We start from the raw sequence: 17,249 nt of genomic DNA on the forward strand, positions 1-17,249 counted from the left end.
ATGTCTACTATTACTTGCACAGTAGCGCGGAAGCGCATGTACGAGGAAATAGAAAGATGGGACACGGCGTTGTTTCCGCTCTTTTTCTTTTATTCTTTTTTCGTCTTCCATATGCTTCTGCTCTACTCTGTAAATAATGCATACCACCAACTGTCCCACCAGGCTGTCATTTTGAATTTCTAGTAGACGCAAAAGGCTTATTAATGACTTCGCGTAAGCATTTATTGATGCACAGGAAGAAAAATTGAAGGCTAGCACGCATTCAACATCAAGAGAAAAAGTACAGAATACGACAATATGGCGACGCTTATTTTTAAGAGCAATCTCTTTCTTAGCGATGCACTACAACTTTTCCGTATCAATTATGTTTCACGTCCTTAATCGTGGGCCTGTCCCCGAGATAGTGCAGCCATAGATATGTGGGCTGGCGTGTGCTACGAGAACTACTGGCCACCGCGTCGTTGCGAACGGATATGTGTATAATAGCACTTAAATAAACGTAAATAAAAATTGGAGGGCGCTTAAACTTCGGCTTCAAGAGTGGAACACGACAGCACCCAAAGATCACTGACTGCTTCTCATGCTTCCCGGCAACTCATGCTTATGTAACCTGACATTTCCGGGGAAAGGCTGGCGGCGAACGCTATGCACGAAAGCAAGTTCTCTGGTAAAAACACGGCCTCTTGCGTGGACCGATCCCGGAGGTAGTGCATGGTAGCGCCACACAAATTAAAACATTTCCAGCTTTCCATTAATGTTTCGCACGTTTAATAATTAAGTCGGATAATATATAAAGTAAAAGGCACGCGCTGACGGTGTTTTGTTTCATGACACTTATTCGTGGGCTGTCGTTTTCAAAATTCCGAGGAATGACTTCATCAAGAATGAACGACAAGGTATGAGCACCATTAGAGACAGAACGGTGCGACATCATAACGCGCATACACCGCATGTCGTATACCAAGGCATGTCATATACATATGCCTAAATATATAGGAAGTTCTCCGTTCCTGGACAAGCCCACCAGCGCCGTAATTTATGCGATACGGAGCCCTTAACGCTTTCGCGTTAAGACTGTCCGACTAAAGATTTGAACAGAGGACCCCCAGCACATCATCCCAATGCTCTAGTTCTTAGACCACGGATATACATGCCCCAGCAAGCGAAACAGAACATCCTTAGCCATTTCCCGAAGGCAAGCCAGAGCGTTGCAAGGCGCTTGGCGGCTTCTATCATAATAGCAGTTCTGTGAACAATCCGTGCCTTCTTTCACCATCGTCGCTAATTGCACATAAAATTGTGACTTCCTGGGTTTATAACATTTTCTCAATAACAGTACTCATATACTACTCGCAAAACCCTGTGCTATGCCGGATTAAGGGTCCAGTGTCGCGCGCGGCATGCTGGGCAGCTGCGGTGTACTGGGAGGCCCTGGATACCGGTGCTAAAAGCAGCGCCAGAGTGAAATAAACGTGGTGCCTGGCTACCGTATATATTATTTTAACGCAGAAAATGCTAGAGAGCGTTTGAGAGCAATAAAAAGTTGGAGAAAAACTGAAGATTCGATTACCAGGATTCGATCATCTAACCTGTACATCACGAGCTCAGTAATTTACCTCTAAGCCATGGCAACTTATGCATAATTTGTCATACAGACGTAGCCGCAATTAGACATCCCAGATATGTCTCGAAGAGACATGGTAGATACGCTGTCACCCCGCTACTAAATCCCACGCCTTTATCAGAAAGAAAAGGTTGTCCGCATCCAATGGTATGCACGGAAGTGCCACAACACTGATTTGTTTTGCGATCGGTACTTTAACTTACAAAAATGTCCTAAATGAGCCGTCAATCCGGGACGCTGTGTGGGCTGTTAGTGCCGATTTTGATCGGTGTTTCTTGTTCTTCGAGCAAGGTATATACAACATTTCCTTAGTTTAACGATTTGTTTCAATCGGCACGTCTGTCTAGTCACATATTTTCGTCAGAGAAGCGTAGGCTACTGCTGGCAGGCTTCAGCGACAGGCCATATACCTATCTTTATAGCATGCCACATAGGCGCTCATGTGTTTTTGGGCTGATATTGGAGACATAAAAAACGTTTATTTAAGAAAATCTATGCGAAACATGAAATATAGAGTGATATATCCTTGTTAGACTTGTTGATTCATGAGCCCAGTCGGGCCGATGGCGTGTAGACGCTAGGCCTAAGCTACGCTGGAAGGGACCGATCTCGGCGCGGGTAGCTCGCGAATGCTAAAATGTTTGTATTTGAGCCTCAGAACCTTTAATCTAATATTTTATATAATCAATGGGAAGTGACATCGCACAAATAGCATCAGCTTTGTCATCGGTGTAATAATATCAATCACCGGCAAGCTTCCTGGAGTACGTTCGAACTTGTCTGAAGGACTTCTCGGTTTCGTGTCGACTCCACAACACTTCGACAACAGCGACAACTCGCAGTCAGCGACTGTGCAGAAAATACTACAAAGAAGGCGTTTTCGACGTTTCCGCAATTTTATTCAAGAATATAGCTATCTACCCAGTCAAAACGGAAGTGCAAAAAACGAAAGTGATCTTCCGTGTCACATCGTCATCATCATCAGCAGCACCTCGGCTTTTTTTGGTTCCACGCGTTCACCTTTTGGTGTCGGGAGCGCCCGTGCCATTTCGCCGTCGGTAATGGATCAGGCCTTGGCCGGCTTGGAGGACACAGCGTGTTATGTCGATGATGTCCTCACAGCAGGGAACACCAAACACGAGTGCATGAGATGCACCAAACAGGTGCTACAGAGATTACGGAAGCATGGCATATGGGCCAACGCCGATTAATGTAAATTTTTAAAACACCGTGTGCACTACCTAGGTCACGAAATTGACGGTCTGCATTTATCTCACGAAGGATAAAGTGAAAGTCATATCGAAGGCTCCAACCCCCCTTGGCGTCTCCGAACTGAAGGCTTTCTTGGGACTCGTGAATTTTTACGCTAGATTCTTTCCCTAAATAATAACGACCTTAGACCCGCTCTACAAGCTAGTTTGAAATTCACATCAGCTGCAATTCAGCACCCCCACAACGGTATCAATGGCCTACACAAACAGGGAGGCGGTGCCTTTGAATTAATGTCAGTGTACCGACGAACCGTCGTCAAGAAACCACTTCCCAATATATTGTCTCCTCTCTAAAGGAAAGAAACAAAGGAAGAAAGACGCCTATGGCCCCCGTAGTCCTCTTGAAGAAGGGAGCCAGTAACTGCAAAGCTAAGCTCGTGTGCAGCAAGCGGGAGGGGCTGGTTACTGCTGAGTAGATAAGTGCAAGACGGCATCGCGGCTCCGGCGGAGCATCCGACAATCCCCCGGTGACCATATTGAGGGAGCAGCATCCTATTGGACGGTATTTCTGCAAAGCCTTTCGCAAAGCATCGTCACGGTGCTGGCCGCAGCATATGGCGCACCGATCTAGCTGTCCTACCATGTCTGCGACAATACTCACACCACCTTTGCAGCGGTGGCCTGCAAGTCGTTACCTCCTCCGAATTTTCCGCGACTTCCTACAATAAACTTGCACCTGGATAACAACAGCGTCAACATACAGCCTCGACACTTCTTTGACGAGCTCGTCATCATCGTTCTCCCACCGATTGATCATCTGCAGCCGGTTACCTGCCTGGTCCTTCTGCCAGTGGTTCTCAACTAACGCGTGCTTTCCGGCCTTTCTACCCATGCCCTAAAAGCATGCTAGACAGTCTATTGTTTGGCTACCATTGCTGGCTTTTGTTCCCCTCTAAGAGTAGGATCTTGGCTCCTCAGCGGGCTTACTGGAGTTGTCCTGCGTCTCGTCTACACGTCATCATTGGGTTTCACAACGGACCTTTCCGATTACCTCCTTCAGTCACGGCCTACACATTTGTGTGCGAGGCTTATTTTTGTCGTTTCTGCACAGTATCAGCAAGGAATAGATCAGGGTAAATTGAACAGTCTGTTTACTAAAGTACCTCCATTTTACTTCTGAGTGAAATTCTTACATATTTACGACACACGTGGCGTGTCTTACTGTATACGACAACATGCCGTTCGAAGGTTGGGGCATGATTCTTTATTGCTTCGGTCTCGGAGCGTATATATACGAAACTGAGAGGGGGAACGGGGAAAAGGAGAGCAAGGGAAAGACATCAAAGGATAAATGCGCGTGCCGTCAGCGCATGCAAGGTAATCTGATTGCGGCTCAGGTCAGTATACAGACGACCGCTCTGATGAAGGCACCAACGCTTTTTACAGGACGCGTAGTAACATATTCATTCAATTTGTGCCGGTGATTCAATAAGTTTTATGAAGACATTTAGGATGCTTGACTCAACAATAAATAGGGAAAACACGGGGAAGGCGGGAGATGGAAATTGAAGACAGTGAGCAGAACGAAAACAAGGTAAAGGCAGGAGTCAACATTTCGGCAAGTTGACTTCTCTTATTCAAGGAGAGATACTCTTTCCTCAGCACAGTATATATAAGTAGGGTTCTTCTAAAGAGAGAGGAGGTAAGGCGGGCGTACGAGGCAACGACCGAGGGTATGTTAGCAGCGAGGGTATAGTACCGAGAAGAAAGGTGTCCTTTACAACTCGGTGGAGGAATGTGAGAAAGCGCCTGGTGTCAGACGGTTGACACGGCCGGTAACATGGTCATAGGTCAGCCGGCCGTTTGTTTTGATAGGAGCCTGCACGACGATGGGGGGATTATCTGTCCCGCCGCAGGGCAGTGGAGCCGATTATCGCTTCCACTCCCCCGTTGTCCAGGCTCCTTCCGCGAAAAAAAGTTCAGAGCCCTTCCACCCTGTGAAAAGAGAAGTCCATCGAAGCTGGCGCTGTGGTTGGTTTTGCAATGTTCGGGTTTTCCTATGTTGGGGGGATTTGCGATGTTGAATTTGACTAATATGAGTTTAGTATTGGGCGAATAAAGAGACATTTACTGAAAGAGCGCGGCTATCACCATTTGTTGCGCGACCATTGTAATTATTGCCTTGGGATCACTATGGTACACGGCAACTGGCTGCATTTCACTGTGTTAAGGTGGAACCGCATGGCGCGATTTCAGGCGCAATTGACGCGCGGATGGTGGGACGCGTGCGTCATCTTGACTGGTGCCCTCACACTAAGAAAAAAAAGAGTACCTCTTACTCTTTTCGGAGAGTCTGGACTCGCCACGTATACGACACACTTTGTGGGAGACACCCGAACTCTCTTTCGGCAGAGAGTCCCGAGACTATCCTTGCTCAATACAAGGTGTTTGCGTGACTCCGCACACAATAGTCATGCACACTCTGTTGTAATAGTCGCCTATACCCTCTCAAAAGGGTTACAAGACTAGTGCTGAGGGAGTCCGTTACCAATTCTAAATGAGTCGAACGACCCAAAATAAAAGGGTGACATGACCACTGCTGAAGGATTCGGACAACTATTCTTGATGAGTCTGATGACTCCAGCAGTGTGTGTCAAGTTACCCTTAGTGCGTGGTGCAGGACTCTTGTAAATGGAGTAAAATAACTAATCCATGTAAGTCGTTTGACTCTCGGATGGCAGTGTCGAGCCGCTTTTCAAAATGTGTCACCAACTTTTGCTGTAAGTACACACGACTATGGCTAGTTCGCAAGATGGCTACTGTGAAAAGACAACATATAAGAAAGAACCCATAGCAAGCTTTCCAAAAAGGACGTGGCAGGTTAGCAACAAAATGTTAACATTTCATCACCCTTTGTTGTCTTCAGGAAAATTCAAATGTATTAGTCAGCACAGAATCACCATGAAAGCAAGACAGTTCTCATTACTATTAAACTGGAATCAATAGCCAACCAAGCAAAACAGTCTTAAATAAACATCCAATATGTAGCCTGCAGGTGCATATGCATGACACTGCAATGCAACTCAGAACCATAATGAGACCCCAAAATATTATGTAACTCATGTAGAAGTTCAATTCAGCACTGCACAGGTCTCTAATGTCAAAACATTTATAAGTTTTGACATTAGTTTATAAGTATTTCACTGTTCTTCGAGACGTGTTTTTATTTAGAACTTATGATTTAACATTTTAAGCAAGTAAGCTACACATAACAAATATAGAAGGCCGCACTTATGTACAAAGGAGACCCAGATAATCAAGTGGAATAAAAACAATATTCCAACTTAGATTACATAATCTATGCGTTATACTATGCTTGCTGAAAACAACTGGTTGGCAATTGATAATCCAATCTAACAGTAAGAACAGCTGTCTTACCTTATGGCACTCTTGTTGGCACTTTTCCCCCACAACTTGTGCGTGTTAGCATCAGCTGAAAATTGATCTGAAAAATACCACATTAAAAAGTTGTGCATCAATTTATTGGCATACAACATGCAACAGTGTATAAAAGCTTCACAACAGATAATATCACACAAATAAATAAAGCAAAATTTATACTAATTGTTTATTTATGTTGACAAACATACTTTTCAAGACGAAGTATAATAGCTGACAGACAATTTCGCAGATTGCAATAACCTTTAATACAAAACTTGCCATAATGCAAACACGCTGACAAAATATGTAGCACAGGTAGCTGTATTTTGTTACGGCAAAGATAGCACATGAATAATGACGACAAGGGAAGTAGCAGAACACATAAACTATACCCAGCTGCATGCATGCAGCTGTAACAATACACATGGTGCACCGAGGTCCAAAAGAAACCAAGAGGAAAATGTGAGGAAGGCTTCTTTTACTCATCACAAGCTATCCTTTAAGAGCAGACAGATTATGCACTGGCTGTAATGTACCCTCAGCACATACGTAAATAAGTTCCATTAGATGCCACATTTACAAATCACTCATACAATGTTCTTGTGATCGTCCTTATTCCGATTTTTAACTTGGAAAGCATGACTTAGTTATGTAATGCTTCCCTACACTTTCGCACATATGCAGAAAGAAGTGTTTCTATAAACATGGGAGATCCATGGAAGGATAACTGACACATACTTCTTTTAATTCTTTTGTCTTGGTCTTTATGATTATCTACCACAGTAGTCTTTTGTAGAGTGAAACACATTCAGATAATAAATACACTGTGGGCAACAAAGTGTGAATACCTGTTCTTGATTTCTACCTTTCTCAAGTGTCCCACTAAGGTAAGATTGGTGCAAAAAATTGTCTTCCCAATGTATGCGTTCCCACAAAACAGGAGGAGATGATAAGCCACATTAATGGTGCGTGAAATAAAACATCTGTTCTTAACTTATCACTGCCATTGCAATCTGGTGCGATTTTCTTCTTTGTTGTGTACTCTAGCACAGGTGCTACGCAGTTCACTTGGTGCCCAAAGCAACTCTCACACTATAGCAGGATGTCAATTTTGTTTTTCAAATTCTAAGCGAAACTCAGGTTATGGGGGACAATTGTAAACTTATAGTTTTGCTTTGTATCTTCATAATGTTGTAGAGCAGGGTAGAAAGCAAGAACAGATATTTATAATTTGGGTTCCCATTGTGCATTGCATGGATATGTTTCAATGAATGATAAAACTACTTGGTAGATAAGAGAATTAACTTCGAAGTCTACCATATCAGTAACTGGAAATTTTATGTGTAATTCAAATTTTGTGATTCCCAGTGATGAAGAAACAGTTTTGATAATATGTGCCAAGGCAACTAAGTCACTCATGCTCACAAAGGAAACAAAATAAAAACAACCAAGATTGCAATAAGTTTCAACTTGCAACCAAAAGTGAAACACCTCACATGACTGACTTATGTATTTACTGAGCATGATTTACATCTAGCGCATAATCTGCTTGTACAAGATGACGAACAATTAGTTACTGTTGCTTTCTCTCTGGGGCATTTGGCTCTTCTGAACACATGCACATTGTGTGGCAAAGCTGCGTGGATGTAGCTGGGCGCAGCTGTTACTCAGCATCAGTCTGTTCTTATGGTCCTGTACTATTATCATTGTAAATTATAATTACGAAATAGCCTAACTATTGGGTTGATCAGCTCCATTTTAAACAAAACACACTAACAGATTTCCCTGTTGATCGCTAACAAAGTGATGGGTACATCATTTCAGATTTCAAGAAACAGCTGTGGAACAGAACAAATGCTGAAGACAGAAAATCTACAATGACCAGTACCTTCTTTATTAAATGCCATGTACTAGCTTGTTCTGCAATGAATACCATTATTACCAAAAATTGTAGCCTGAAAAGATAATTGGGAAATATTTACAAAAGTGACAGAGATTAGAACTGAATGTTAATTACATATGTATTCTTAAACAAGATCCCAATAATTGAAGTTTCATCAATTTTAGCAAAACACTGACATCCCATTATTGAAGCTAGTCAGTGCTGAAGGTATTGTTAGTTTGTAGGAGTCCTCAGACTGGCAGCTTTGAAATATTTGTCACCATACTTGGTGGAACATGCTTTGCCCTTTCGGATATTACTTTGCCAAAAAGCCTTCTGTAATCCTTGTAGGACAATTCTGTGTGGAAAAGAAATCTATTTGATCATTACTTTTTGAGTATATGTATCTCAGAACTGGTGCTAGCTGAGTTCTTACAAAGTAGACGTTATTGAGTACTGTAATTCTAATGCCTGCCACAGCTAAAATTTATGTTAGTGAAAATTGTCGCACTGTCATGAAGCAGTTATGTTCAATAATTAGTGGCAGTCACCGGTGAAACACTCAGTACAAAACACAAATATATGGAGTCAAAATTTAAATGTCCTACAAAGTCACGTCTCAAGTCTACATTTCACAGAACTGTCTTTTTTTCTGTTAGTGTGCCAATACCAATCGCACATTCACAAACATTTTAGTATTGCACTTCTGGTAAATGCAGGAAAATTCACCGTTTTTAACAGAAGCCCTTGGGAAGACAGCCCATATTCGCTTCGACAAGAGGACTTGCCTTAAGCTTTGCGTCGCTATGTTGTAGGTCACTGTAGCAAGGGGAACGTTTTGCTGATTGAATATTACTCGAAATATTTTTATTATTTGTACTAGAGGTTTCAAAAGAGAGCCAATTGTAGAGTTCTTCATGCAGATTTCATATATTCCATTAATTTTTGTTTAGCTGCTTCTTGAGTTATGTCCTATACAACGGCAAAATACATAGTGATATTTGCGGGCACTTTCTTGTGTATTAAATTTTCACAAAAAAGCAATGTGCTGCAGCTAACTCAGCTCCCTGTAGACTGCCAGGTGCCGATATCTATTCAAACAGCACGTAAAGTTACTAGAAGTATGCAAGATTAGTAGGCAGGCAGGCAGGCCTGCTACTAAAGTTATTGAGAATACTTCAATAATTTTTTTCTCACAATAGCATGAGAATAACCTCGTGCTTTATAATTGTCCTATACAAATTAAATTTGGCACACATACTCTTCATTATAAGCAGAATACCAGTATCTAATTGAAATTGCAATCTAAAAATTATTTAAAGTGGCCTAATATTTTTTGCATAATTCCAGTAATTGTACAAGCTGTTTGGATAGGTATCGCCACTTTGCGGTATACACCTAGCTAAATAAGATACAGCATGAAACCATTTGCGAAACTTTTACACACAAGTGCCCATAAAAATATATTGCCACTATGTAGGACATAACTAAACGCCAGCTACACAAAAACCAATGACAATTCAAATCTACATAAATCTCCCTATGAATAGCAGTACATTCAAATTTCTAGTACAAATTAAAGAAGTTGTTTCGAGGAGCATTTCCCCTTAATAAGTGGGTGTCAGTGTTTCTACCAAAGGGTTACAAAACGCCTTGAGGCATACCATAGGGAGTTTTATAAATAGCACACGCATGCATCTGTCTAAAAGTCCCAGGCCCTGCTTGCATTCCTTACATTTTTCTGCATTCTGTTGTATGTTGTTGTATGTCTGTTGTTGTTTGCATCCCTTAACACTGAGGGCGCAAAACCGAAAAACAGCCTATTAATACACTTAATTTTTAGCCTGTAAAGGGGTTGCATGCGAATGAGGGCAGCCAACTCTAGCATGAGAATAAACAAATATTTGTTTTCGCATTATTGAAACCAGTCAAAATATAATCTCGCAAATCTGGAAATGAATGCACAAAGAACCTTGCTGATTGTTACATTAGTGTCCCGAACAAGATCTTTTGATGTTTATAATTCCTAGTTTTATTCACTTTCCTCTAGTAACTGGGCTTTGACTTAGAATACTCAGTGTAGGAGACTAACCTAGGCCAGGAAGCCAATATTTAAATCTGAAATAGACATTCATCCCCCGACCACATGGCACTGCTACGTCATCAGAAGAAACATGCATCCATGGACATATAGTCTGTAAAATTATTTTTAAATGATCTGTAGCGTTACTCTTGCACTAACAAATTCTGAAAATTAGGAAATACATCTGCTATTTAAAGCACTGCTGCAAACCCGTGTGTTTGAGGAATGCAATACTCAAAAGGTGTAATACAACCAATGTGTGCATGAAACCTATGCTGCCTTTGACATTCGTCAGTGTGGCAAATAAGCACCGAGAAATGCCAATGGTATCATAGCTTTCATGTCTCAAACCTTGTATGCGAGTACCAGTATCTTTGCAGTGAAGGAAGTCACATTATTACCAGACTTATGAGGGGAACCAATGTTTCTCTAGTTCAATAGTTTCTTTCTTGTGCTCCTATATTCTTGAGTTTTTAAAAAATAATGGGTGCTTGAAATAAGTACTCTATATTGCTCTTAAATTTATCCTGCACCAGAGCCCGTGTTATGTTACATTTCTTGAACACATTGCAGTGCTGTAGATTATCAAAGGAAGAAAAAATGCCGTAAGTTCGTATTTTAGCCTTCCGTACAACAAGAATTAATAACCTATCAACTACATCCACAAGTACGAAGGAACTACGAGAAACAGGGCTTAAAGGCAGGTATACATTAGAATAGCAGGGGCTGATGGTGAGAATTCTAAGAGAAAGGAACTATTAAAAACTAGATACTAAAGACACATATGAATTATAACAGAAACATTTACAAAGAATTTGAAGAGACAAATAGAATGTCTGTTCAAATCACTCCACCCCAACAGTCATCCATGGTTCGATAAGTGATCACAGCCGGTGATGCTGTTTGGATAGATGGTAGGTGAGACACAGCTGTGAAATAGGTAGCACATGTAGAGGAGTCACCAAAGGCTGCACGCTGGTTGCACAGTAGGTTGCCTTGATCTCCGGACTCTCTCGACCCTGATGCGTTGAGCCTGGTTATACGTCGTTCGCAAGAGGCCTGGCCCGAGTGTGCGGCATGGCTTGGGTAAAATTTCGAGGCAACCTTAAAAACACAGATTCATATATTAGCACCAAAATATTCTGTACCATAGGGCAAATCTGAAGTTTACCATCTGCACATAGCAGATGATGAAAACAGACACAAGTCACCAGACTCAAGGTATATAAATGTGCAAAAGTGGAAATGAATGTGAAGAGCTGCTTATAGGATGGAATTCTTCAATGTGTCTTTTGTGGATGAATAATAGTATCTTAACATAAAGTCAAGTGTACATGACCCTCCCTATTTGTGTAAGTAGGCTATTCCATGCCAGCTGTTCCAACCTGGCACACAACCACTTGGAATTTCTTCTTGAAAACTGAGGGCCTTTCAATATAGAACAAATCTCAATTTCACACAATACTTGAAGCAAAAAAAAAATTTTACTGCCATAAACATTATGTCAAATTTCGTGTAATGCACCTAAGTATGCATCATAAAATGGCAGCCAAAATTTGGTTATTTCATTAAGAGGGCCAAATTTTTAACAACGAAGAGAGGCCTTACACCAAAAACTTGACTGCTTATTAGCCACTGCTCAGTTTATTATGGCTGATTTATTTTCACAAAATAAACCTACAGCAAAAGCTGCAAATTTATGCAATCCATGTGTTTAGGACTTGTGCTGTGCGCAAGAGTGCTATCAGAAAGATACATTATGCAGCAGTGCAGAGAGGAGGATGAACTTGGAAAAGGAGACAGTTTTGGTGTACGTTTATCGGCCTGCTTACCATTGAGGCAGCCCTAGTAAATTTATGCCAAATACCATGTATGAGAGTACATGGTATTCTTTTTAAATTGGTAAAGCTTTATCAAAGTAGTTTTTGTGTTAAGCAAAAAAAATTGTGCAAGTGGTCTCTTGCAGTTTGAAAATTTACATCGCATTTCGTCTAATACACATAGCCTCTTGGCGGCTAAGACAAGATGCATGGACTTGAGCATCCCTGCACAGATAGCAGGGAGTCTAAACTGCTTCGAAGTTACGTCTTTCATTGCTGAGTGACAAGCCATTTCACTCAAAAAGACGTCACTTAATTACAGGTATTTACCTGAACTTTCTGTCGGCTGTCAGCCTGCTGGCATCATCACTAAGGCTGCCAACTCCCTAGTGGACATAGTTGGGACATGGTGGCGGCAGGATGCAGTGGAAGAAGCCGCCAAAGGCTCCCAACTACCTAGTGGATGTAGTCAGGACAGGGTGGTGGGAGGACACAGGGGTAGGAGCCGCCAGAGTGTACCTGCAACAAATTTGCACAAATGTTCTTAGTCCTACCATGACATGATTTACAATAAAACTGAGCTGTCTGTGTAACATGGCTACCAATACAAACAAAGGTAAACAGTTAGGTCCTACGACACAACTAGAAGCCCAACAAAAAAAGAAACGGTACTTATGTTTATGAAAATCCAAACAATGAAACAAAAAATGTGTAACCGGTTTGTGCATGGAAGCTCGGTTGAAACCTGAGCTCATACCATCAAGTGGTCTGCTAGACAACTGCAAGCCTGCCACCTAAATATGTCATTGTAAATTATTTTTACATGCATTATGTTAAGCTGCATTAATACAAGTTCAAAATCTCTTAATGTAAGTAAATCACCAAGCTAATTCAATTAACGAATTCCAGTGGTCGTTAATGCAACAAAGTGCAAGCTTGGAATAAAGCTGGCTAAACTGGGCAGTGAAAAATAACAATGTGGTTCTCTACATTTTGTTTTCCTGGCTTTCGCTTTAGCACTGGAATATACAAGAATTTTGACATTCCTCATATTTCACCCTGCTAATTTTTATGCCATAGTGGATAATACTTCAGCAAGAGGAATAATGCTTTCTTTCAACCGTAAATAGTGATAGAACAAGAAAATTCATTGGAGCCAACGTTTTGAGAAGAAAAATCTCCTCTTTGTTGAAATATTGGCTCCAGCGGTCCTTGTTCTACGGCTCTTCATCAGTTCAAGTCTCTTGTCTTCCTGTGTACCTCTGTACTTTCAATGTTATGTCAATGAAACTGTAATAACGGATCATTAGTAAATGTAGCCGATGAGGAACTTGGGCTTGTTGGTAGATAACGACAGAGTAACTGCGCAACATAAAGATACGGACAAAGGAGGCTTGTGTGTGTTGTCTCCTCCAGCCATGTCTCCCCTTTGGGTGATTACTCTGTCTCAATGTAAAACTGTTACCCTTTGCACAATAATAGTAAAATGCATAAAGACAGGAAAGTGGACACAAAAATTACAACAAATAGCATCATATGCTAATGAGATATGCAAAATTGCCTGCTACGATTTGTCTCACCCATAACGTGCTGGTAAGATGGTGACTTCTGGCTGTTGCCATTTCTTGAATACCTAAAATAAAATACATTTCAAAATTATAAAAATACACAGGACAACAGCAGTAGCCGTGGACATAATGCATTGTTTAGTACAAGAAGGTTAACTAATCTTCGATACACGGCAGACGAAATTTCCTTTATTAAGTTTGTAGAAAAATACAACACACTTCATTTCATTCAATACTGTCAGCGTTTCTTGCTACAAGAAAAAAGGTATTTCTGCATGGAAGCAGCAAAATAATAAATGGCCTTCTACTTTTACAAAATATGTTGCAGCGACTAAGCCAACTACAGCTGTAAATACTTAAAATTGTTGTATGCACATTACAATAGCCAAGACAGGATAAACTTGGGTTCATATACAGCTCACTGGAAGGTATAACTTTGCAATCAACTCATTTCTGCTGGGCACATATACGCACTAACATAAAACTACACATAAAAGGACCTTTTGTTTTCATAAACCACCGGACTCAATATAAAATATCCAGTAGCAATAGTACAATTTTACCACATAACACAGCCAGGTTTTGTAAGCGTAGTAGGATTTACTATATATATATAAATGTTGCAGCATATTCATGCTTTTAAATTTTTACAACCGTGAAAATAAAGATTACGTAAAAATAATACATTATATATAGGCTTAGATTGTGAGCTAATGTGTTTTCAACTTACAGTCAAATGCACAAAAAGTTTGTTCTCTTTCAGCGCTTTGAAAGCGCTGTGTCTGTTCGCTTGTGCATGCAGCCGCTTGACCGCTCTTAAAATATCTGTGCTGCCACATCGCCTGACACTGCCATAGAGCGTTGTAGCGCTTTTATTATTCGCGGCAATATACCTAAAGCGCTAGTAAATCTTCAGAATGCACAAGCTGCCCTTTCGATTACCTGTCTTCGCCATGCGAAAGTCACACTGGTGCTAGTATTGTATCTACACTTCAAGTTACGCAGTACTTGATATTCTACGGATTTTTCGATGCGACAGGCCACTCGTCACTAGAGTCGTTAAGAACGGTGTTTATCCTGAGGCTTCCGTCTGCCAGTAGTATTTCCGCATACATACGCGCACGCATGCCTAAGAAACGTCTGTGAACTGCCAAGAGAAACATGGCGCAAAATGTAGCCGTACCGGAAGGGCCGAGTACGCGCCGTTTGTAAACTCGGAACAAAAGCTGATATGCTTACCTGAGACGTTAAGAGAAATATGGCACAGGTCACTCTCCGCTGGTAGTCGTTCGTATGCATCTGGTCGTCTCTGTCCGTTGCGATCTCCCATATCACAATGAAAGATGCAGTGCAAACCGCAGCACATGGGGCGCTTATCGGCGATACGCTGCTGCTGGCGGCGGTCCCCTCGTTGCAATCACACAGCACGGACAGAAGCTCCCACCGTAACTTGCCACAACGCTTGGTTGCAGTCGCCCTTAACGTAGCGATTTCAGAACCACTCAACGACAACGTACTCGCGCGTGATGCAGCACAAGTTCAAAATGGCGTCATGCTATTGACGGCTACGGCTTTGGATCATTTTGTATCTGCACAACTGGGCAAAACAGTTGCGCTAGTTTCGGTTTTGTTTCCTTGCGTTGAAATAAAAACTGTTTTGCTCACTGATAATTTTACGTCACTTAAGTAATGTTTATGAATGAAACAGCCATGAATTTAACACGCGTCTTGAAATACCCGCTACGTTCACTTGGCAGAAGCAAAATTTTCTCGTCCGAGTGTGGTTGTGTTTTAAATATCTATCGCTGGGCTGTCGGAGCGTGCTCGAAGTCTGAAGACGTGGCGTAATTGTCCTTAATTTGCTTAGCTATAACGGTGCAGTTTGCTCTGATGTAAGGTAGAACTACAAAGCCGCCCATGTTACTGAATGATCTAGTGCACCTGAAGCTGCCAGAACTCCGGTATTTCCTCCACAAGTTCTTGCGACTGTGTGCAGCTCTCACCAAATGCGACCGTATAGTCATTTGGCGGAGATTTAGCAACACATTTTCTAGAACTATCGTTCACCGCTTTATCACGACATGGCAGCTGCGTGGTTGGTCCTGAGTAAAATTTTCTATGTATTGCGAATTTTGCGATAGCAATTATATGGACACAACCGCCGAAATATATCTGTCGGTGTTGCCGTGAGCTTACGTATAAAGTGCGATAAGATCCTATCCTGCGCCGTTAGCTGCGCGCGTTAAAGGAAGTGTACGAGGGCGAGCCGAGATGTATAGTGCCTGGATGGGTGCCCCAAGTATCTATAGGTGGTCACGTGATAAAACGCGCGCAAGCCCGGGAAAAGAGGCGCTGGTTTAGCACGCTTCTCCTCTGGCCGTTGCTCTAGCCCGGTCTGGCGCCACTCTCGCTCTGTCTTGGAGATAATTCCCGATGGGTGCCAAGTGGGGAGGGGGGGGGGGGGGGGAAAGGCGCTTCTATATCGCCATTTCAAGTTTCGGGGACGCTTTGAAGGACGAGGCAGCAGAAGCGTTCTGTCCGCTCTGTTCGCGCCCTTCATCACGCGGACGCTGTGGGAGCGAGTGTTCGCGGTCATTGAGTGAAATCTGTTCATGTTTGCACGTGCGCGCGTGACCCCGTGCTTGCTAATTTACGGAGTAAGCGATTGTTTACTGCAGTTTATTCAGGCGATGAAGCTACGAACCTTGATCGTGCAGTTGTTCGTGCAGTGGTTCATGCAGCATTGGGGGGAAACTGCTATATTTTTGTTTTTAAATTTCTGGGGGGTTCAAAAGCAGTGCTGCGTACGCTAGTGTTTGTTTCTGGTCGCGGAACGCAACGCACTGCGGTAGCCCAGTGGCTTTGGTGTTGCGCTGCTGAGCTCGAGGTCACGGGTCCAATGACAACCGCAGCAGTCGCATTCCAATGGGGGCAGAATGCGAAAACGCGCGTATATTGTGCATTCCGTGCACGTTAAATAACCCGAGCTGCTGAAAATAAATCTGCAGTTTTCCATTACCGTGCGCCTCATAACAAGATCTTGATTTTGGAACCTAAATCCTCAAAATTTAACTTTACGTAGCGCAATTACATTTACAATCGACACTGTTGAGTGCGCCTACTGAACTTGTTATCTCGTTGCTGTGCTCTCTTTAGTAGCCGATGCTATATTTTTTAGATTTACTTATGGTCAGAATCCATTGTGACAAATCCGGGTCTTCCTTAGCATAGGAAGCCAGCTATCGCTTAAGCGTGTGATATATCAACAAACATGTTCAAGGAAAATCGATATTTAGAGTTCGATGTAATTGCAGAACATGACAAGCTTGACGAACGAATGATACACCACATGTCGGTAACATCATTTCAGCACCAAACAAAACACTCGGTTTTCTAAAATGTCACCTTCGTCTTGCCCCACCACATGCTAAATTGCTCGCGTATAAATCACTTATAAGACCCAAATTAGAATATTCATGCTCCGTCTGGAGCCCACTTCAAGCATATCTAATCACCGCATTGGAAGCTGTGCAGAATCGTGCTGCCCGATTCATTCATTCCTCATACTCATATGACGTCAGTGTTTCATCCTTGAAAGCTACATCCGGACTGTCCCCCTC

The 17,249-nt window shown here is 42.2% G+C and overlaps 2 protein-coding genes and 1 long non-coding RNA gene across 3 annotated transcripts in view; 1 reads left to right on the forward strand and 2 right to left on the reverse strand.

The window, feature by feature from the left end:
- The window catches only part of LOC135898650 (uncharacterized), a 195,732-nt gene that overhangs the window by 20,833 nt on the left and 157,650 nt on the right, over positions 1–17,249 (forward strand). The gene's annotated exons all lie outside the window — the stretch shown is intronic.
- LOC135898599 (uncharacterized) overlaps positions 1–17,249 on the reverse strand; it is a 36,900-nt gene that overhangs the window by 13,583 nt on the left and 6,068 nt on the right. The gene's annotated exons all lie outside the window — the stretch shown is intronic.
- LOC135898649 (uncharacterized) lies at positions 12,424–15,166 on the reverse strand. The gene is made up of 3 exons (XR_010563382.2): positions 14,869–15,166; positions 13,642–13,694; positions 12,424–12,580 (listed from the first exon to the last, which is right to left on the reverse strand). It is a non-coding gene; the product is annotated as an uncharacterized lncRNA (long non-coding RNA).

The sequence above is a fragment of the Dermacentor albipictus genome, chromosome 8 (genome assembly GCF_038994185.2).
Source record: "Dermacentor albipictus isolate Rhodes 1998 colony chromosome 8, USDA_Dalb.pri_finalv2, whole genome shotgun sequence".
NCBI classification, from domain to species: domain Eukaryota; kingdom Metazoa; phylum Arthropoda; class Arachnida; order Ixodida; family Ixodidae; genus Dermacentor; species Dermacentor albipictus.